Below are 22,813 nucleotides of genomic sequence, written 5' to 3'. Positions count from 1 at the left end.
TCAAATGCATTTCAAATCCTTTTTGAACCCAGGTCTGCTATTGGCTCATTACCGGCCAGCTTCAGCCTCACTGGCAATTTGGAGAGGGGGTGAAGAGAGGAGCGGTCCCCACTAATTAACCTCAGCACGTCAGAGTGACGGAGGCACTGATTATTCCCAAACACTGGCACTTAGTCATCAAGTCAACACGGCCAACCCTCTCCAAAAAGTGTTGCGTTGCAACTGTCACTTTCCTTAAGCGTTTGTTCCTCAGCTCAGCATCGTTCGCTCAGCGATGACTGAACTTTCAGCTCTCGTCAGTCACCGTGAGGGAGGAAAGTTTTATGTAAGCAGAAACCCTGGAAACTGCTTTGGGGAATAACACTTGTTGTATATTTTCTAGCATATGGGGAAGCTATTAAATCACTCTGCATAGACGTCTAATTAGTTTGTAGTTGGCATTTTGGGCTACTGCGGCTACCAGAACAAGTGGGTCATTAACCATTAAATATTGACTAAATAGTGACCACATTGAGACTAGGTGCAAACTGAGAGGTAGGGCCTGGACTTAATACAATGTATGCGGGCGGGCGGGGAAGCTCTGCTGGTAAGCAGGGCCACGTTGTATTTTTAGATGCAGGCCTGGCTGTGCTGTCAGTCACCTCTGTGTGACTATAAGCAGCAGGCTCAGCTAAACCAGCTGGACTGGAGCATGGAGACGAGGGCACTTCATTCTACCTCGTCTCTGGAGCGTTCGGGTAATTCGGAACACTGGGATACAGGTCCTAGTCGTATATGGCAAGTATGGTATACCACTAATGATGTCGTTGATAAAGTCATGGCACATGACAAACAGGGTGGGAAATGAACTTTTTGGTCCACCAGCCACTGTGGCAGGTAGATAAAATAAAAAATAAATAAAAAATCAGGGTCCGTTGTTTTTGGCCGGCGTCTTCACCAGATGAGCCACCCATGAGATGTGGCCTCAATGTTTATTATCATGTTCATCAGTTCCCCTACACACACATCCTCCACAAGTTTGTTTGTGTTCCTTTTTCTTTTGAGTACCCTGGTGGTTTGGTCTGGCAGTAACAAAGTGATAGATGAGATCATGAGGCAGTGTTTTATTTGGACGGGTCCTCCTCTAAATGTGCCCTAATCTATTGAAAGCTAACATCCCTTGGCGAATCGTGTAGTAGGCTTAGTCCTCGATCACTCATCGTTTGAGTCGTGTACACCAGCTCACAGGGGCTTATGTTACCTTTGATTTAACAGCGAATGAAAAACCTCCGGAAGCCTTCTGAGACTTTTCCGACACACGGAGAGAGTGGGAGCTGATGCGTGGGAAGACCTGTGTACCCATACTAATGCTAACTTCCTGCAGGAGGCACACAGATGGGCATTCTTTTTTACGCTATCCCCTAAGGCCCAAACCAATCTTCTGGTCGTCACCCAGGTGTTAGGAGGAGAGAGGGATGGGGGAGGGGAAGAGACATCCTCTGGTGTCTGGAGAAACAGACTGATGTAGACATCCACAGGGTAAAAGATGAGGTAAGGGAGGGATGGTTGGGAGATGGGTAAGGATGAGAGGGATGGAGAGAGAAGGCTCTGTGATGTGGCAGACATTGAAGTGCACTAGTCTCTCTGCTCCCCCGAGCAAGCTTTCTTTGCATCCCCCTATGTACAGACAGAGGTGTATAGTGATTGCGAGGGATGAAGGGAGGGAGAGAGAGAGGAAATTAGGCCACGGCATGACGAGAGCAGCTCATCAACCAGCGGCAGAGAGGAGACGGGGGCTGCCTGCCACTGCTGCTGATATATCACTTAAAAACCCAGGCCCCAAAAATAGCTGACTGCTCGGACAGCACCAGAGCACCTGACAAATCAGCAGCACACTGATGCTGCCAGCCTTCCAACTGGATCAGCAATCTTCCCGGTGACTCCCCGTTCTCCTCTAATACCCTGCCTGCTCTGGGGACTGGAAACGGACTGAACTAACGCTTCCCTATGACATTTATCTAATTTCACCGCGCCATCATTATACGTCTGCAGCCAAATTATGACGTCCTTAGATTCCAGAGGTTGTGATGTGTCACGCTGTGTCTGACGTGTGATTTTTCTAGCTGAACTCAACACATTATTCTGCTCAGGCAGCCAGGCAGACTGAATGCCCAAAGGATAGTGCGGTGGTAGTATTGCATCAGTGTGTCTCTCAGGGGTTGTCAGTAGTGTTTTAAAGGGCGACTGCACTTTCATCAAGAGCTCATGCTAGCAGCCATGACTGAAGGCAAATTAGATTTGTCCTGGGGGCGTCGTTTGATGTGGGGGTTTCTTGGGTGTGTCTGCCATTCAATCACAACAAACGAATGCATTAGTGAGTACAGCGAGGTAAGCTGAGCTAGCTTTTGCTATGGAGTGAACAAAGTTTTGAAGTGGAGGACTTCTCCCTTTGTGACTGACTCGACACATGAAGATGGTCAGGTAATTCAGTTCTATGTGTAGGCTAAAGCCTGCGCTGACCTTGTTTAGCCAAGTTCGCAGCTAGCTAGCTAGCATACCTTGGTGATAGCTACAGCTGGCTATCCTGTCTCGCTGATCATTCTCTGTCTAATCAGTTATGGCAAGAGCCAGTGTCTGGAATGTGTTTCGCAACACACTCGTTCTACAACAACTTAGTTTCAATGTTTCATCACGTCATTTAAATGCATGTTATAGTGGAATAGTGGAAAATCGATATCAAGTCCGCTCCGCTGTCCTAAACACAATAATTCTATAACTGGCTAGTTTTGTCTTGTCTCTCCTTATGTCCGCTGTTAGATCTTTCGCGGGAGAAAAATCTCAGAACTAATATCCCTACAGGTGTAGGCATTGTACAAACATCGACCAGCTTGAGTGTAGATGCATCAACAACAACAACAAAAAATCGCTGGATGTGTTTGTTACAAAGACAAAACATAGACTGCTATTTTGGTCCGCTCATACAGGAGTAATACAGGCCCAGTGCACTACGTTTGTGAAAAATATATTTTTCTAAAAATAATTAGTAGGGGTGCAGTAGCACCCCTACTTCCTGCGGCTATGCGTCCTCTCACATTACACATTCAGGGAGAGACTATGTATTTAGCTAGTTACATCACGGTATCATAGCCTAGGCCCTAGTACCATAGCGACATAGCCTATCAAATCATTGTATTTATGTATCTAGCTAGCTTACCTAGCAAAACAAAACTTAGCTACTTACCAACTATTTTTATTTTTTTATTTCACCTTTATTTAACCAGGTAGGCTAGTTCTCATTATTATTAACTCGTTATCAAGTTCTCATTTACATCTTCGACCTGGCCAAGATAAAGCAAAGCAGTGCGACACAAAAAACAACACATGGAATAAACAAACATGCAGTCAATAATACAATAGAAAAGGTCTACATACAGTGTGTGCAAATGAGGTAGGATAAGGGAGGTAAGGCAATAAATAGGCCATAGTGGCGAGATAATTACAATATAGCAATTAAACACTGGAGTGATAGATGTGCAGAAGATGAGTGTGCAAGTAGAGATACTGGGGTGCAAAGGAGCAAAATAAATAACAGAATGGGGGATGAGGTAGTTGGATGGGCTATTTACAGATGGGCTATGTACAGGTGCAGTGATCTGTGAGCTGCTCTGACAGCTGGTGCTTAAAGTTAGTGAGGGAGATATGAGTCTCCAGCTTCAGTGATTTTTGCAGTTCGTTCCAGTCATTGGCAGCAGAGAACTGGAAGGAAAGGCAGCCAAAGGAGGAATTGGGGTGACCAGTGAGATATACCTGCTGGAGCACGTGCTACGGGTGGGTGCTGCTATGGTGACCAGTGAGCTGAGATAAGGCGGGGCTTTACCTAGCAAAGACTTATAGATGACCTGGAGCCAGTGGGTTTGGCGACGAATATGAAGCGAGGGCCAGCCAACGAGAGCATACAGGTCGCAGTGGTGGGTAGTATATGGGGCTTTGGTGACAAAACAGATAGACTACATCCAATTTTCTGAGTAGAGTGTTGGAGGCTATTTTGTAAATGACATCGCCGAAGTCAAGGATCGGTAGGATAGTCAGTTTTACGAGGGTATGTTTGGCAGCATGAGTGAAGGAGGCTTTGTTGCGAAATAGGAAGCTGATTCTAGATTTAATTTTGGATTGGAGATGCTTAATGTGAGTCTGGAAGGAGAGTTTACAGTCTAACCAGACACCTAGGTATTTGTAGTTGTCCACATATTCTAAGTCAGTTCTTAGTTCTACATTTTTGAATGGGGCATGCTTATTTAAGATGGTGAGGAAAGCACTTTTAAATAGCGACCAGGCATCCTCTACTGACGGGATGAGGTCAATATCCTTCCAGGATACCCGGGCCAGGTCGATAAGAAAGGTCTGCTCTCTGAAGTGTTTTAGGGGGTGTTTGACAGTGATGAGGGGTGGTCGTTTGACAGCGGACCCATTACGGATGCAGGCAATGAGGCTGAGATCCTGGTTGAAGACAGCAGAGGTGTATTTAGAGGGCAAGTTGATCAGGATAATATCTATGAGGGTGCCCATGGTTTCTGATTTAGGGTTGAACCTCAAATCAAATGTATTTATATAGCCCTTCTTACATCAGCTGATATCTCAAAGTGCTGTACAGAAACCCAGCCTAAAACCCCAAACAGCAAGTAATGCAGGTGTAGAAGCACGGTGGCTAGGAAAAAACCCCTAGAAAGGCCAAAACCTAGGAAGAAACCTAGAGAGGAACCAGGCTATGAGGGGTGGCCAGTCCTCTTCTGGCTGTGCCGGGTGGAGATTATAACAGAACATGGCCAAGAGGTTCAAATGTTCATAAATGACCAGCATGGTCAAATAATAATAATCACAGTAGTTGTCGAGGGTGCAACAAGTCAGCACCTCAGGATTAAATGTCAGTTGGCTTTTCATAGCCGATCATTAAGAGTATCTCTACCGCTCCTGCTGTCTCTAGAGAGTTGAAAACAGCAGGCCTGGGACAGGTAGCACGTCCGGTGAACAGGTCAGGGTTCAATAGCCGCAGGCAGAACAGTTGAAACTGGAGCAGCAGCACGGTCAGGTGGACTGGGGACAGCAAGGAGTCATCATGCCAGGTAGTCCTGAGGCATGGTCCTAGGGCTTAGGTCCTCCGAGACATAGAAAGAAAGAAAGAGAGAATTAGAGAGAGCATACTTAAATTCACACAGGACACCGGATAAGACAGGAGAAATACTCCAGATATAACAGACTGACCCTAGCCCCCCAACACATAAACTACTGCAGCATAAATACTGGAGGCTGAGACAGGAGGGGTCAGGAGACACTGTGGCCCCATCCGATGATATCCCCGGACAGGGCCAAACAGGCAGGATATATCCCCACCCACTTTGCCAAAGCACAGCCCCCACACTACTAGAGGGATATCTTCAACCACCAACTTACCATCCTGAGACAAGGCCGAGTATAGCCCACAAAGATCTCCGCCACGGCACAACCTAAAGGGGGGTGCCAACCCAGACAGGAAGATCACAACAGTGACTCAACCCACTCAAGTGACGCACCCCTCCTAGGGACGGCATGGAAGAGCACCAGTAAGCCAGTGACTCAGCCCCTGTAATAGGGTTAGAGGCAGAGAATCCCAGTGGAGAGAGGGGAACCGGCCAGGCAGAGACAGCAAGGGCTGTTCGTTGCTCCAGAGCCTTTCCGTTCACCTTCACACCCCTGGGCCAGACTACACTCAATCATATGACCTACTGAAGAGATGAGTCTTCAGTAAAGACTTAAAAGTTGAGACCGAGTCTGCGTCTCTCACATGGGTAGGCAGACCATTCCATAAAAATTGAGCTCTATAGCTCTATACCATTCCATAAAAATTGAGCTCTATAGGAGAAAGCCCTGCCTCCAGCTGTTTGCTTAGAAATTCTAGGGACAATTAGGAGGCCTGCGTCTTGTGACCGTAGCGAACGTGTAGGTATGTATGGCAGGACCAACTCGGAAAGATGGGTAGGAGCAAGCCCATGTAATGCTTTGTAGGTTAGCAGTAAAACCTTGAAATCAGCTCTTGCCTTAACAGGAAGCCAGTGTAGGGAGGCTAGCACTGGAGTAATATGATAAAATTCTTTGGTTCTAGTCAGGATTCTAGCAGCCGTATTTAGCACTAACTGAAGTTTATTTAGTGCTTTATCCGGGTAGCCGGAAAGTAGATAATTGCAGTAGTCTAACCTAGAAGTGACAAAAGCATGGATACATTTTTCTGCATCAGTTTTGGACAGAAAGTTTCTGATTTTTGCAATGTTACGTAGATGGAAAAAAGCTGTCCTTGAAACAGTGTTGATATGTTCGTCAAAAGAGAGATCAGGGTCCAGAGTAACGCCGAGGTCCTTCAGTTTTATTTGACACGACTGTACAACCATCAAGATTAATTGTCAGATTCAACAGAAGAGCTCTTTGTTTCTTGGGACCTAGTACAAGCATCTCTGTTTTGTAGAAAGTTTGCAGCCATCCACTTCCTTATGTCTGAAACACAGGCTCCCAGGGAGGGCAATTTTGGGGCTTCACCATGTTTCATTGAAATGTACAGCTGTGTGTCATCCGCATAGCAGTGAAAGTTAACATTATGTTTTCGAATGACATCCAAGAGGTAAAATATATAGTGAAAACAATAGTGGTCCTAAAACGGAACCTTGAGGAACACCGAAATTTACAGTTGATTTGTCAGAGGACAAACCATTCACAGAGACAAACTGATATCTTTCCGAGAGATAAGATCTAAACCAGGCCAGAACTTGTCTGTGTAGACCAATTTGGGTTTCCAATCTCTCCAAAAGAATGTGGTGATCGATGGTATCAAAAGTAGCACTAAGGTCTGGGAGCATGAGGACAGATGCAGAGCCTCGGTCTAACGCCATTAAAAGGTCATTTACCACCTTCACAAGTGCAGTCTCAGTGCTATGATGGGGTCCAAAACCAGACTGAAGCATTTCGTATACATTGTTTGTCTTCAGGAAGGCAGTGAGTTGCTGCACAACAGCTTTTTCTAAAAAATTTGAGAGGAATGGAAGATTTGATATAGGTCATTTACATTTACATTTAAGTCATTTAGCAGACGCTCTTATCCAGAGCAACTTACAAATTGGTGCATTCACCTTATGATATCCAGTGGAACAACCACTTTACAATAGTGCATCTAAATCTTTTAAGGGGGGGGTTAGAAGGATTACTTTATCCTATCCTAGGTATTCCTTAAAGAGGTGGGGTTTCAGGTGTCTCCGGAAGGTGGTGATTGACTCCGCTGACCTGGCGTCGTGAGGGAGTTTGTTCCACCATTGGGGTGCCAGAGCAGCGAACAGTTTTGACTGGACTGAGCGGGAACTGTACTTCCTCAGAGGTAGGGAGGCGAGCAGGCCAGAGGTGGATGAACGCAGTGCCCTTGTTTGGGTGTAGGGCCTGATCAGAGCCTGAAGGTACGGAGGTGCCGTTCCCCTCACAGCTCCGTAGGCAAGCACCATGGTCTTGTAGCGGATGCGAGCTTCAACTGGAAGCCAGTGGAGAGAGAGGAGGAGCGGGGTGACGTGAGAGAACTTGGGAAGGTTGAACACCAGACGGGCTGCGGCGTTCTGGATGAGTTGTAGGGGTTTAATGGCACAGGCAGGGAGCCCAGCCAACAGCGAGTTGCAGTAATCCAGACGGGAGATGACAAGTGCCTGGATTAGGACCTGCGCCGCTTCCTGTGTGAGGCAGGGTCGTACTCTGCGAATGTTGTAGAGCATGAACCTACAGGAACGGGTCACCGCCTTGATGTTAGTTGAGAACGACAGGGTGTTGTCCAGGATCACGCCAAGGTTCTTAGCACTCTGGGAGGAGGACACAATGGAGTTGTCAACCGTGATGGCGAGATCATGGAACGGGCAGTCCTTCCCCGGGAGGAAGAGCAGCTCCGTCTTGCCGAGGTTCAGCTTGAGGTGGTGATCCGTCATCCACACTGATATGTCTGCCAGACATGCAGAGATGCGATTCGCCACCTCGTTATCAGAAGGGGGAAAGGAGAAGATTAATTGTGTGTCGTCTGCATAGCAATGATGGGAGAGACCATGTGAGGATATGACAGAGCCAAGTGACTTGGTGTAAAGCGAGAATAGGAGAGGGCCTAGAACAGAGCCCTGGGGGACACCAGTGGTGAGAGCACGTGGTGCGGAGACAGATTCTCGCCACGCCACCTGGTAGGAGCGACCTGTCAGGTAGGACGCAATCCAAGCGTGGGCCGCGCCGGAGATGCCCAACTCGGAGAGGGTGGAGAGGAGGATCTGATGGTTCACAGTATCAAAGGCAGCCGATAGGTCTAGAAGGATGAGAGCAGAGGAGAGAGAGTTAGCTTTAGCAGTGCGGAGCGCCTCCGTGACACAGAGAAGAGCAGTCTCAGTTGAATGACTAGTCTTGAAACCTGACTGATTTGGATCAAGAAGGTCATTCTGAGAGAGATAGCAGGAGAGCTGGCCAAGGACGGCACGTTCAAGAGTTTTGGAGAGAAAAGAAAGAAGGGATACTGGTCTGTAGTTGTTGACATCGGAGGGATCGAGTGTAGGTTTTTTCAGAAGGGGTGCAACTCTCGCTCTCTTGAAGACAGAAGGGACGTAGCCAGCGGTCAAGGATGAGTTGATGAGCGAGGTGAGGTAAGGGAGAAGGTCTCCGGAAATGGTCTGGAGAAGAGAGGAGGGGATAGGGTCAAGCGGGCAGGTTGTTGGGCGGCCGGCCGTCACAAGACGCGAGATTTCATCTGGAGAGAGAGGGGAGAAAGAGGTCAAAGCACAGGGTAGGGCAGTGTGAGCAGAACCAGCGGTGTCATTTGACTTAGCAAACGAGGATCGGATGTCGTCGACCTTCTTTTCAAAATGGTTGACGAAGTCATCCGCAGAGAGGGAGGAGGGGGAGGAGGATTCAGGAGGGAGGAGAAGGTGGCAAAGAGCTTCCTAGGGTTAGAGGCAGATGCTTGGAATTTAGAGTGGTAGAAAGTGGCTTTAGCAGCAGAGACAGAAGAGGAAAATGTAGAGAGGAGGGAGTGAAAGGATGCCAGGTCCGCAGGGAGGCGAGTTTTCCTCCATTTCCGCTCGGCTGCCCGGAGCCCTGTTCTGTGAGCTCGCAATGAGTCGTCGAGCCACGGAGCAGGAGGGGAGGACCGAGCCGGCCTGGAGGATAGGGGACATAGAGAGTCAAAGGATGCAGAAAGGGAGGAGAGGAGGGTTGAGGAGGCAGAATCAGGAGATAGGTTGGAGAAGGTTTGTGCAGAGGGAAGAGATGATAGGATGGAAGAGGAGAGAGTAGCGGGGGAGAGAGAGCGAAGGTTGGGACGGCGCGATACCATCCGAGTAGGGGCAGAGTGGGAAGTGTTGGATGAGAGCGAGAGGGAAAAGGATACAAGGTAGTGGTCGGAGACTTGGAGGGGAGTTGCAATGAGATTAGTGGAAGAACAGCATCTAGTAAAGATGAGGTCAAGCGTATTGCCTGCCTTGTGAGTAGGGGGGGAAGGTGAGAGGGTGAGGTCAAAGGAGTGGAAAGAAGGAGGCAGAGAGGAATGAGTCAAAGGTAGACGTGGGGAGGTTAAAGTCACCCAGAACTGTGAGAGGTGAGCCATCCTCAGGAAAGGAACTTATCAAGGCGTCAAGCTCATTGATGAACTCTCCAAGGGAACCTGGAGGGCGATAAATGATAAGGATGTTAAGCTTGAAAGGGCTGGTAACTGTGACAGCATGGAATTCAAAGGAGGCGATAGACAGATGGGTCAGGGGAGAAAGAGAGAATGTCCACTTCGGAGAGATGAGGATCCCAGTGCCACCACCCCGCTGACCAGAAGCTCTCGGGGTGTGCGAGAACACGTGGGCAGACGAGGAGAGAGCAGTAGGAGTAGCAGTGTTATCTGTGGTAATCCATGTTTCCGTCAGTGCCAAGAAGTCGAGGGACTGGAGGGAAGCATAGGCTGAGATGAACTCTGCCTTGTTGGCCGCAGATCGGCAGTTCCAGAGGCTGCCGGAGACCTGGAACTACACGTGGGTCGTGCGCGCTGGGACCACCAGGTTAGAGTGGCAGCGGCCACGCGGTGTGAAGCGTTTGTATGGTCTGTGCAGAGAGGAGAGAACAAGGATAGACAGACACATAGTTGACAGGCTACAGAAGAGGCTACGCTAATGCAAAGGAGATTGGAATGACATGTGGACTACACGTCTCGAATGTTCAGAAAGTTAAGCTTACGTTGCAAAAATCTTATTGACTAAAATGATTAAAATGATACAGTACTGCTGGCTGGTGAAGTAGGCTAGCTAGCAGTGGCTGCGTTGTTGACTTTGTTTGAAAGTGTAGCTGGCTAGGTAACCTCGATAACAGGCTAGGTAACCTCGATAACCTCGATAATTACTCTAATTACTCTAAACTACACAATTATCTTAGATACAAAGACAGCAAAGACAACTATGTATCTAGCTAACACTACACTAATCAAATCGTTTTGTTGTAATGTATTATTAGTTTCTACAGTGCTGCTAGTCGGTAGAAGTTGACTAGCTAGCTAGCAGTTGTTGACTAGGTAGGAGAACGGTGGCGCGGCGACGAAAATAGCTGGCTAGCTAACCTCGATAATTACTCTAAACTACACAATTATCTTAGGTCGATAGTTTTTTATATTTTCTGGGTCACGGTTTGGCTTTTTCAAGAGAGGCTTTATTGCTGCCACTTTTTTAGTGAGTTTGGTACACATCCGGTGGATATTATGTTCAACATAGGAGGGCCAAGCACAGGAAGCAGCTCTTTCAGTAGTTTAGTTGGAATAGGGTCCAGTATGCAGCTTGAAGGTTTAAGAGGCCATGATCATTTTCATCATTGTGTCAAGAGATATAGTACTAAAACACTTGAGTGTCTCCCTTGATCCTAGGTCCTGGCAGAGTTGTGCAGACTCAGGACAACTGAGCTTTGGAGGAATACTCAGATTTAAAGAGGAGTCCGTAATTTGCTTTCTAATGATCATGATCTTTTCCTCAAAGAAGTTCATGAATTTATTACTGCTGAAGTGAAAGACATCCTCTCTTGGGGAATGCTGCTTTTTAGTTAGCTTTGCGACAGTATCAAAAATACATTTCGGATTGTTCTTATTTTCCTCAATGAAGTTGGAAAAATAGGATGATCGAGCAGCAGTGAGGGCTCTTCGGTACTGTCTTTCCAAGCTAGTCGGAAGACTTCCAGTTTGGTGTGGCGCCATTTCCGTTCCAATTTTCTGGAAGCTTGCTTCAGAGCTTGGGTATTTTCTGTATACCAGGGAGCTAGTTTCTTATGACAAATGTTTTTAGTTTTTAGGGGTGCAACTGCATCTAGGGTATTGCGCAAGGTTAAATTGAGTTCCTCAGTTAGGTGGTTAACTGATTTTTGTCCTCTGACGTCCTTGGGTAGGCAGAGGGAGTCTGGAAGGGCGTCAAGGAATCTTTGGGTTGTCTGAGAATTTATAGCACGATTTTCGATGCTCCTTGGTTGGGGTCTGAGCAGATTATTTGTTGCGATTGCAAACGTAATAAAATAGTGGTCCGATAGTCCAGGATTATGAGGAAAAACATTAAGATCTACAACATTTATTCCATGGGACAAAACTAGGTCCAGAGTGTGACTGTGACAGTGAGTAGGTCCAGAGACATGTTGGACAAAACCCACTGAGTCGATGATGGCTCTGAAATCCTTTTGGAGTGGGTCTGTGGACTGTTCCATGTAAATATTAAAATCACCAAAAATGTGAATATTATCTGCTATGACAACAAGGTCCGATAGGAATTCAGGGAACTCAGTGAGGAATGCTGTATATGGCCCAGGAGGCCTGTAAACAGTAGCTATAAAAAAGTGATTGAGTAGGCTGCATAGATTTCATGACTAGAAGCTCAAAAGACGAAAATTGTAAATTGAAATTTGCTATCGTAAATGTTAGCAACACCTCCGCCTTTGCGGGATGCACGGGGGATATGGTCAGGTTCCTTGATAATTTGTGTGAGATTGAGGGCATCTAGCAGAGATTGTAGGACGGCCGGGGTGTTAAGCATATCCCAGTTTAGGTCACCTAACAGTATGAACTCTGAAGATAGATGGGGGGCAATCAATTCGCATATGGTGTCCAGGGCACAGCTGGTGGCTGAGGGGGGGTCTCTAACGAGCGTCAACGGTGAGAGACTTGTTTCTGGAAAGGTGGATTTTTAAAAGTAGAAGCTTGAATTGTTTGGGCATAGACCTGGATAGTATGACAGAACTCTGCAGGCTGTTTCTGCAGTAGATTGCAAGTCCGCCCCCTTTGGCAGTTCTATCTTGTCGGAAAATGTTGTAGTTGGGGATGGAAATTTGGAGTGGAGGTAAACCTAGGCATTGAGTGATGATGAGAGCGGTTGCATCTCTGGAGGCACCATTTAAGCCAGGTGAGGTCTCCGCATGTGTGGAGGGTGTGACAAAAGAGCTATCTAAGGCATTTAGGGCAGGGCTGGGGGCTCCATTGTGAAATAATACAATAATATAATAATAATAACTAACCTTAACTTCACTAGGGTATGTGGGACACTAGCGTCCCACCTCGTCAACAGCCAGTGAAACTGCAGGGCGCCAAATTCAAAACAGAAATCCCAAAATTAAAATTCCTCAATCATACAAGTATTCTACACCATTTTAAAGATACACTTGTTGTAAATCCAGCCACAGTGTCCGATTTCAAAAAGGCTTTACGACGAAAGTACCCCAAACGATTATGTTAGGTCAGAGCCAAGTCACAGAAAAACACAGCCATTTTTCCAGCCAAAGAGAGGAGTCACAAAAAGCAGAAATAGAGATCAAATTAATCACTAACCTTTGATGATCTTCATCAGATGACACTCATAGGACTTCATGTTACACAATACATGTATGTTTTGTTCGGTAAAGTTCATATTTATATCAAAAGATCTGAGTTTACATTGCCGCGTTATGTTCAGTATTTCCAAAACATCCGGTGATTTTGCAGAGAGCCACATCAATTTACAGAAATACTCATAATAAACATTGCTAAAAGATACAACTTATGCATGGAATTTTAGATCCACTTCTCCTTAATGCATCCGCTGTGTCAGATTTCAAAAAAACTTTACGGAAAAAGCACACCATGCAATAATCTGAGTACAGCGCTCAGAGACCAAAACAACCCAAACAGATATCCGCCATATTGTGTAGTCAAAAGAAGTCAGAAATAGCATTATAAATATTCACTTACCTTTGATGATCTTCATCAGAATGCACTCCCAGGAATCCCAGTTCCACAATAAATGTTTGATTTGTTCGATAAAGTCCATCATTTATATCCAAATAGCTCCTTTTTGTTCACGCGTTTAGCCCAGTAATCAAAATTCATGAGGCGTGATCACTAGGTACAGACAAAGTCAAAAAGTTCCGTTACAGTCCGTAGAAACATTTCAAACGATGTATAGAATCAATCTTTAGGATGTTTTTAACATAAATCTTCAATAATGTTCCAACCGGAGAATTCCTTTGTGTTTAGAATTGCAATGGAACGCAAGCTACCCGTACACGTTAATGCGGGTGGTCAGCTCGTGGCACTCTGGGAGAGACCTTACACAATCCCCTCTCATTCGCCCCTACTTCACAGTAGAAGCCTCAAACAAGGTTCTAAAGACTGTTGACATCTAGTGGAAGCCTTAGGAAGTGCAATATGACCCCATAGACACTGTATATTCGATAGGCAATGAGTTGAAAAACTACAAACCTCAGATTTCCCACTTCCTGGTTGGATTTTTTCTGTTATACTCACAGACATCATTCAAACAGTTTTAGAAACTTCAGAGTGTTTTCTATCCAAATCTACCAATTATATGCATATTCTAGCTTTTATGGCTGAGTAGCAGGCAGTTTAACTTCTTGCGACTACAGGGGGTGCTGTTCCGAATTAGCATTTTGTCGTCTCCAAATTAAACTGCCTAGTACTCAATTCTTGCTCGTACAATATGCATATTATTAATTCTATTGGATAGAAAACACTTTCTAGTTTCATACAACGTTGGAATTATGTCTGTGGGTGACCCAGAACTCTTTCTACAGCGAAATCCATGACAGACAGTGAAAGGTCTGAGAGCGAAGCTCTGGTTTCAGATCAGTTTTTAAGGTCTCTGTGTATCCTATGGAACGACACGAACTGCACCCGCCTTCCCCTGGATGTCAGTAACCAATGAGAAGTGGAATGGGCCTTCTACGTAGCTCTCAGAGGTTATAAAAGACCAAGGAGTGAGAGTAGCCCCCCTTTCGACGCTCGCCCTTACGCAGGAAGGGACCTCCGGATGCCATTTTCAAAGGCTCGGTTATCAACGTGAAATGTATCCGTCTGTAATTTAATTCGATATAGGAGTTAGAAACATCATAAGGTAGTTAATTTAAACCGTTTTATAGCAATTTATATCCGTTTAGTGCGATTTTGATGCATTTCTATGTGAAGCACCGGGCACGTTTCGGGGTCCCGGTCGAACGTTAGCGGGCATTTCGACGGACAAAGGACATCTTTCGACCAAAAGAAGATTAGACCCAAGAAAGAATACATTGCCCAAGAATCTGATGGAAAATCACCTCATAGTAAGTAATATTTAATATGATAAATCGTTGTTCTGTCGAAATATTTTAAACGCATATTTCGCCATCTTGTTTTCTATCCCTTCGCTTGGCGAACCCTGTATTGCACAGTAAGGATAATTTTAGAAATGTAAATCAGCGATTGCATTAAGAACTAATTTGTCTTTCGATTCCTGTCAACCCTGTATTTTTTAGTCAAGTAAATGATTAGCTATTGATTAAACTAGATCACTCTGAAAGATGGCGACCGACTTTTCCATGCTGGTTTTGCTACCATCTTCATTGTATAACCACGGTTTTTTATGGCTAAATATGCACATTTTCGAACAAACAATATATGTATGTTGTAATATGATGTTACAGGAGTGTCAACGGAAGAATTCTGAGAAGGTTAGTGAAAAAATTAATATCTTTTGGCGATGATTACGTTATCGCTCTTTGGCTTGAATTGATGCTCTGGTATTGTTTGCACATGTGGTATGCTAACTTATCGATTTATTGTGTTTTCGCTGTAAAACGCTTAGAAAATCTGAAATATTGTCTGAAATCACAAGATCTGTGTCTTTCCATTGCTATGCTTTGTCTATTTTTATGAAATGTTTTATGATGAGTAAATTGGTCATACACGTTGCTCTCTCTAGTAATTCTAGTCCAGTTGTGACTGTGGGTGCAATTGTAAACTGTGATTTCTACCTGAAATATGCACATTTTTCTAACAAAACCTATCCTATACCATAAATATGTTATCAGACTGTCATCTGAGGAGGTTTTTTCTTGGTTAGTGGCTATCAATATCTTAGTTTAGCCGAATTGGTGATAGCTACTGGTGGAGAGAGAAAATGGTGGACAAAGGAAAAATGGTGTATTTTGCTAACGTGGTTAGCTAATAGATTTACATATTGTGTCTTCCCTGTAAAACATTTTAAAAAACAGAAATGATGGGGTTATTCACAAGATCTGTATCTTTCATCTGGTGTCTTGGACTTGTGATTTAATGATATTTAGATGCTACTATTTAATTGTGACGCTATGCTAGCGATGCTAATCAGTGTGGGGGGGGTGGGGGGTGATCCCGGATCCGGGATTGATACTCGTGAAAGGTTAATTTGGGCACGCTTTTCATCCAAAATGTCCAATGCTGCCCCCTACCCTAGAGAAGTTAACAGCAGTAGACAAGGCATATTGACAGTAGCTGTTGATGAGTAGCCGAGTGATCATAGGGTCCAATGAGCAGCAATAGGTGAGTCGGCGCTGTTCGGTAGTCGCTACTACGCTAGGCGAGCTGGAGACAAGGCGTTCAGAAAGCTAGCGGGCCGTGCCCAGCAGATGGATCTTTGGCGACGTCGCAACGGAAAAGCCTGTTGAAACCACCTCGGACGATTACGTCGGCAGACCCGGCGTGATGGATCGGCGGGGCTCCGTATCGGCAAGAAAGGGTCCAGGCGAATTGGCAAATAGGTATTGTAGCCCAAGAATTAGCTGATGGACCTCTTCGGCTAGCCAGGAGATGGGCCTAGCTCAAGGCTAACTGGTGCTTGCTTCGGGACAGAGACGTTAGCCAGGAGTAGCCACTCAGATTGCAGCTAGCTAGCTGTGATGATCCGGTGTAAAGGTCCAGAGCTTGCGGTAGGAATCTGGAGATGTGGTAGAGAAAAAGCAGTCCGATATGCTCTGGGTTGATATCACGCTGTGCAGACTGGCAGGTATAGACCGAGTTGAGGCTGGCTGGTGTCCCGAGTTAACGGTGAAGACCGCTAGCAGTGGCTAACTGACTTCTGGTTGGGGTTCCGGTTCTAAAGTATAAAAATAGCAGATCCGTACCACATTGGGTGAGGCGGGTTGCAGGAGAGTATATTCAGTCCGTGGATGGAAAGTGAGATTAAAATATATACGAAATATATTTGGGGAAAAACGGGGGAAACTATTATTTACACGGGACAAGACAAAACACACGTCTGACTGCTACGCCATTTTGGGATTAAGTGTGTTCTTGGCTTGATTACTGTGGCCTACAGACAGACACGAGACTAAACAGATTCTGTGTCTAGATTTATATTCACCCATCTGACTGGGCTGCTAAGAAGTAAACTTAGGAAGAAAATTAAAGTTGTCTCCCACAGTTGGCAATGGCTTTAAGATGTTTAATTGACTTTAATCAGCCCTGGAAACTGCACACAAACATGTAGGACAGCTTTAAATGTGTGTAATAAAGGCAGAGCTAGAGTATGGGTGCTGGGTGGTGTTAATTAATAATAAAAAAATATTTTATTTAACCTTTATTTAACTAGGCAAGTCAGTTAAGAACAAATTCTTATTTACAATGACGTCCTACCCCAGCCAAAACCTAACCCGGACGACGCTGGGCCAATTGTGGTCCGCCCTATGAGACTCCCAATTACAGCCGGTTGTGATACAGCCTGGAATCGAACCAGGATCTGTAGTGACGCCTCTAGCACTGAGATGCAGTGCCTTAGACCGCTGCGCCATTCGCGAGCCCTCCCGAGTGCTGACAGGCTGAACCCAGCTCATTTGTTAGCCTGACGGGCATTAGGCCTACTCATGTACCTACTCTCAGGGCCGGGCCTCTGGTTGGTGCAGCATCACAATAGTGGATTTACACCGTGGTGTATGTGTTTGGATGTAGCTCACCACTCATGTCATGTTTTTCCTCTGCTAGTTGTGAGCAGTAAGCTCTGTGATTTCTAGTAGGAGAGGAGAGTGCAGTTAGCTGTAGCACTGGTATGCTAAGCTAGCTGTTTTTACATCAGCAACTGATCATTTCGACCCATCCTATCATGCGGATTTGGCCGGTGGTGTAAAATGAGGGATAGTGTGTCCTTGCTGGTTCTTCTGGGAGAGGGTACACAAGTGGGTTGGAACAGTGTGCCAACCTGCCTGCCCGCCAATTAAGAAGTGGGATGCAGTTCTCTCTCTATCCCATCTCCCTTCTTTTAATAATCTTTATTATGGAATCTGCTGCCAAGCGCTAAAATGAATTGCTCAGCTTTCCGTTTTGCCAATAGACATTAAGTGTGACCCAGTTCCCTCTAGCCGGGGTTGGCGTAATTTTTAGGCATGGAGAAAGCGTAAGGGATTCCGACGCTGTCATCAAAATATGCCCAGATTAATGTGCTCAAGCGGGATCAATCTGGTTAGCAAACAAAGGCACAATCCTGGAAAGTGGCAGAACTGTCAGGACGCAGGAAACCAATATATTCATAACTACTTTAGGAAATTAAAAGTTTTTGTTCCTCGTTTAGCCTTTGGTAGCTTTGAGGTGACAAATGTCACCCTTCCATTGTTCGTTCGGGTCTCTGTAGCCAGCTGAAAAGTCCACTGCAGTCCTATGACTGCCTTGCACGCTAAGTAGAGAGCAAGAAAGCCGCCATCTTGGACTGAAACACCAGTGTTCTTACATTTCAGACCTAATGTCATTCCTTTCTCCAAAAATAGCATCAGCACCGTCATTACAGGCATTCAGTGAAAATCATTGATGGAAATACCAGTCGATGGAAATACATTTGACTGTCATGTGTATCGGTCTATAGGTACATTTGCATAATTTAGTGGAAATAAAATTGGCGTGTGTGTATTTTCGTTAGTTGTCGTATAGCCTATCTTATTTATCCAGCACAGCTATCACACACCTGCACAGCATATTTTGAGCGGGATTTCTGCTGCAGCTCCTCAGCTCATTACTGCTGGAGTGAAACGTGCTTTAATAAGCCCAGTCACTGTGCAACAATTCTAAATTCAATCGTGTATTAAAGGGCGACTGCACTTCCTGTTTTTCAACAATGCTCATTAAAAAATGCTTGCGGCCATGATTGAAGGAAAATTTGAGTTATCTTGGGGGTGTGGTTTGATGTGGGTGCGTCTTTGCCATGCAATCACAACAAACAAGTGCAGTAGTGAGTACAGGGAGGTCAGCCAAGATAGCTTTTGCTATGGAGAGAATGACATTTTCAAGTTGAGGACTTCTCCCTTCCTGTCTCGCCATCAAGATGGTCAGCTAATTCAGTTCTATGTGTAGGCTAAAGCCTGCTCTGACCTTGTGTTAATACAGCGGGCTATCCTATCTAGCTCTGTAAAATTGATGATGGCTAAAGCCAGGGTCTGGAATGTGTTTCATAGGACACTCGTTCTACAACACCCTGCTACAACAGTAGCTTGCAACTTAGTTTCAACGTTTCTTCACATCATGTAAATGCATGTTACCGTGGAAACAGTATCAACTGTGAGTTGAATGCCCGGTCACGAGTCAGCTCAGCTGTCCTTCAACACAATATTCTATTCTAACTGGCTTGTTTTGTCTCGCGTCATCTCTCCTTATGTCCGTTGTTACATCTTTCCCTCGGTACAAATCCCAGAACTACTAATATCGGCTAATGTACATGTGGACATTGCAAAACATCGTACAGAGTGTAGATACAGAGTGTGTTCTTGTTTACAAAGACAACACATTTTATGCTGTAAATATCAGATTGATAGGACAGTATTGATAAAGACATCATGCCTAGCAAATAAAAACAAGTTGTGTGAAGAGTACATCAGCTGTCTAATCAGAACTAGAATGCCATTCTATTCGTCTATTTGGCCAAATCTAAGGATTTGGCTGTCAAACCACACACTGACATGCACAGCTCTCCGGGTGAGGTTCTATCCTCAAATCTCCCATAGTATTGTTCACATATATACATATTTTGCAGATGTTATCGCGGGTGTAGTGAAATAGTTATGTTCCTAGTGCAGTAATACCCAACAATACAATACAAAACAATACACGCAAGTCCCGAAAATGTAAAGAAAGGAATTAAGAAATATAAATATGAGAACGAGCATTATCAGAGTCTGGAATATAAATCCACTATATATACAAAAGTATGTGGACAGCCCTTAAAATGAGTGGATTCGTCTATTTCAGTCACACCCGTTGCTGCCAGGTGTGTAAAAATCGAGCACACAGCCATGCAATCACCATAGACAAGAATTGGCAGTAGAATGGTCTTACTGAAGAGCTCAGTGACTTTCAACGTGGCACCGTCATAGGATACCACCTTTCCAACAAGTCAGTTGGTCAAATTTCTACCCTGCTAGAGCTGCCCCAGTCAACTGTAAGTGCTGCTGTTGTGAAATGGAAACGTCCAGGAGCAAAAACGGCTCAGCCGCGAAGTGGTAGGACACACAAGCTCACAGAACAGGACCGTGAGTGCTGAAGCGTGTAGCATGTAAAAATTGTTTGTCCTCAGTTGGCAACACTCACTACCGACTTCCAAACTGCCTCTGGAAGCAACATCAGCACAATAACTGTTTGTTGGGAGCTTCATGAAATGAGTTTCCATGGCCGAGCAGCCGCACAAAAGCCTAACATCACCATGTACAATGGCAAGCGTCAGCTGGAGTGGTGTACAGCTCTCCAACATTGGACTCTGGTGTATGAGGAATAATGGTCTGGGGCAGTTTTTTATGGTTCGGGCTAGGCCCCTTTGTTCCAGTGAAGAGAGATCTTAATGCTACAGGACACAATGACATTCTATACGATTCTGTGCTTCAACTTGTGGCAACAGTTTGGGGAATGGCCTTTCCTTTTTTATCATTACAAAGCCCCCATGCACAAAGCGAGGTCCATACAGAAATAGTTTGTCTAGATCGGTGTGGAAGAACTTGACTTGCCTAGACAGAGCCCTGACCTCAACTCCATCAAACACCTTTGGGATGAATTGGAACTCCAACTGCGAGCCAGGCCTCATCACCCAACATCAGGGCCCGAACACGAATGCTCTTATGGCTGAATGGAAGCAAGTCCCCGTAGCAATGTTCCAACATCTAGTGGAAAGCCTTCCCAGAAGCCTTGACTAGAATACAGTATATACATATGACGTGGGTAAAACAGTATGTCAACATTATTAAAGGGACCAGTGTTCAATGACTATGTACATAGGGCAGCAGTCTAAGGTGCAGGGTTGAGTACCGGGTGGTAGCCGGCTAATAACAGTGACTAAAGTTCAGGGCAGGGCGCTGGGTGGAGGCCAGCTAGTGGTAACTATTTAACAGTCTGATGGACTGGAGATAGAAGCTGTATTTTCAGTCTCTTGGTCCCAGCTTTGACGCACCTGGGCAGTCTCCGCCTTCTAGATGGTAGGAAAATTCCAGAAAATTATGTCATGTCTTTAGAAGCTTCTGATAGGCTAATTGACATCATTTGAGTAAATTGGAGGTGTACCAGTGGATGCATTTCAAGGCCTACCTTCAAACTCAGTGCCTCTTTGTTTGACATCATGGAAAAATCTAAAGAAATCAGCCAAGACCTCATAAAAAAAATTTGACCTCCACAAGTCTGGTTCATCCTTGGGAGCAATTTCCAAACGCCTGAAGGTACCACGTTCATCTGTACAAACAATAGTATGCAAGTATAAACACCATGGGACCACGTAGCCATCATACCACTGAGGAAGGAGACGCATTCTGTCTCCTAGAGATGAATGTACTTTGATGTGAAAGTGCAAATCAATCCCAGAACAACAGCAAAGGACCTTGTGAAGATGCTGGAGGAAACAGGTACAAAAGTATCGATATCCAAGGTACAACGAGTCCTATATCGACATAACCTGAAAGGCCGCTCAACAAGGCAGAAGCCACTGCTCCAAAACCGCCATAAAAAAGCCAGACTACTGTTTGGAACTGCACATGGGGACAAATATCGTACTTTTTGGAGAAATGTCCTCTGGTCTGATGAAACAAAAATAGAACTGTTTGGCCATAATGACCATCGTTATGTTTGGAGGAAAAAGGGGATGCTTGCAAGCCAAAGAACACCATCCCAACCATGAAGCACGGGGGTGGCAGCATCATGTTGTGGGGGTGCTTTGCTGCAGGAGGGACTGGTGCACTTCACAAAATAGATGGCATCATGAGGTAGGAAAATTATGTGGATATATTGAAGCAACATCTCAAGACATCAGTCAGGAAGTTAAAGCTTGGTCGCAAATGGGTCTTCCAAATGGACAATGATCCTAAGCATACTTCCAAAGTTGTGGCAAAATAGCTTAAGGACAACAAAGTCAAGGTATTGGAGTGATCATCACAAAGCCCTGACCTCAATCCTATAGAAAATATGTGGGCAGAACTGAAAAAGCGTGTGAGAGCAAGGAGGCCGACAAACCTGACTCAGTTACACCAGCTCTGTCAGGAGGAATAGGCCAAAATTCACCCAACTTATTGTGGGGAGCTTGTGGAAGGCTACCCGAAACGTGATCCTGATCCTAACTGACCTAAAACAGGGAATTTTTACTAGGATTAAATGTCAGGAATTGTGAAAAACTGAGTTTAAATGTATTTGGCTAAGGTGTATGTAAACTTCTGACTTCAACTTATGTAGCTATTCTAAACTACGTATAACAGTTCCATGTAGAATAAACCATACTTCACATAATACTGTAGAAGCTGTGTTCTGCTAATATAACAATGTAATAAAACAAATACACCTTCCTGTATAATGTCCTGTATAAGACGGGAGTTCCCTAAAATGTTTGAGGAATACACTGGGTACCCCCCTTATTGATCGTACCATTCAATTAAATAGTAGCAAAATACTATAAAAAGTCATGTGTGTCTTGTATAATTTTAATGCTAAGTGCAAGGTCTCTCCCAATTCAGACATCAGTATCAACCTGTATTTCAGTCAGAGGACTCCATTTCAAAGCATCTGTTCTGCCCATCTGTAGAAAATCGAGGAAGAGTTGATGCGTGACATAGGTATTGAAGGGGTGATATTACTAAATACTTGTCATGCACTGTCTTATTGGTAATCACCCCTTCTGAGGTGTTTGTCAATGCCTGCTGGGCATGGCGGCGTAGATCGGCGCCAGGCGCCTCTCGTCACAGATACTGGTCATGAAGGAGCCGGACTTCAGCTCCTATATGTGACCCTGCTCCTATATCACAGAGGGAGAGAGAAAGACTGTCACCATACGGTCATGGAAGCCAACAGTAAATACACAGTTCAACAGCCAATTAGAGATCCTGATTCACAAGGGACATGTGCCAGCATGGCACTGACTGGTTGGCATTACTCACTTTGACCCAGGACTAGTTCATTGGCACAGTGGAAGGGGGCACCTCCTTACAACATAAAAGACAAACGTATACACACACAGCACTGGTTACATTGTCAGTGGTGGTTAGGGGAATTCCAGGACAGATAGTATTTTGA

General features: G+C 45.1%; 1 protein-coding gene across 2 annotated transcripts in view; it reads left to right on the top strand.

Annotated features, from left to right (window-relative positions):
* Positions 1 to 22,813, top strand: part of march5 (membrane-associated ring finger (C3HC4) 5) — a 66,972-nt gene that overhangs the window by 29,357 nt on the left and 14,802 nt on the right. The gene's annotated exons all lie outside the window — the stretch shown is intronic.

The sequence above is a fragment of the Salvelinus namaycush genome, chromosome 4, assembly GCF_016432855.1.
Source record: "Salvelinus namaycush isolate Seneca chromosome 4, SaNama_1.0, whole genome shotgun sequence".
In the NCBI taxonomy this organism is placed as follows: Eukaryota; Metazoa; Chordata; class Actinopteri; order Salmoniformes; family Salmonidae; genus Salvelinus; species Salvelinus namaycush.
The sequence above is the reverse complement of the archived record's forward strand: the minus strand, read 5'-3'. Positions and strand labels throughout refer to the sequence as shown.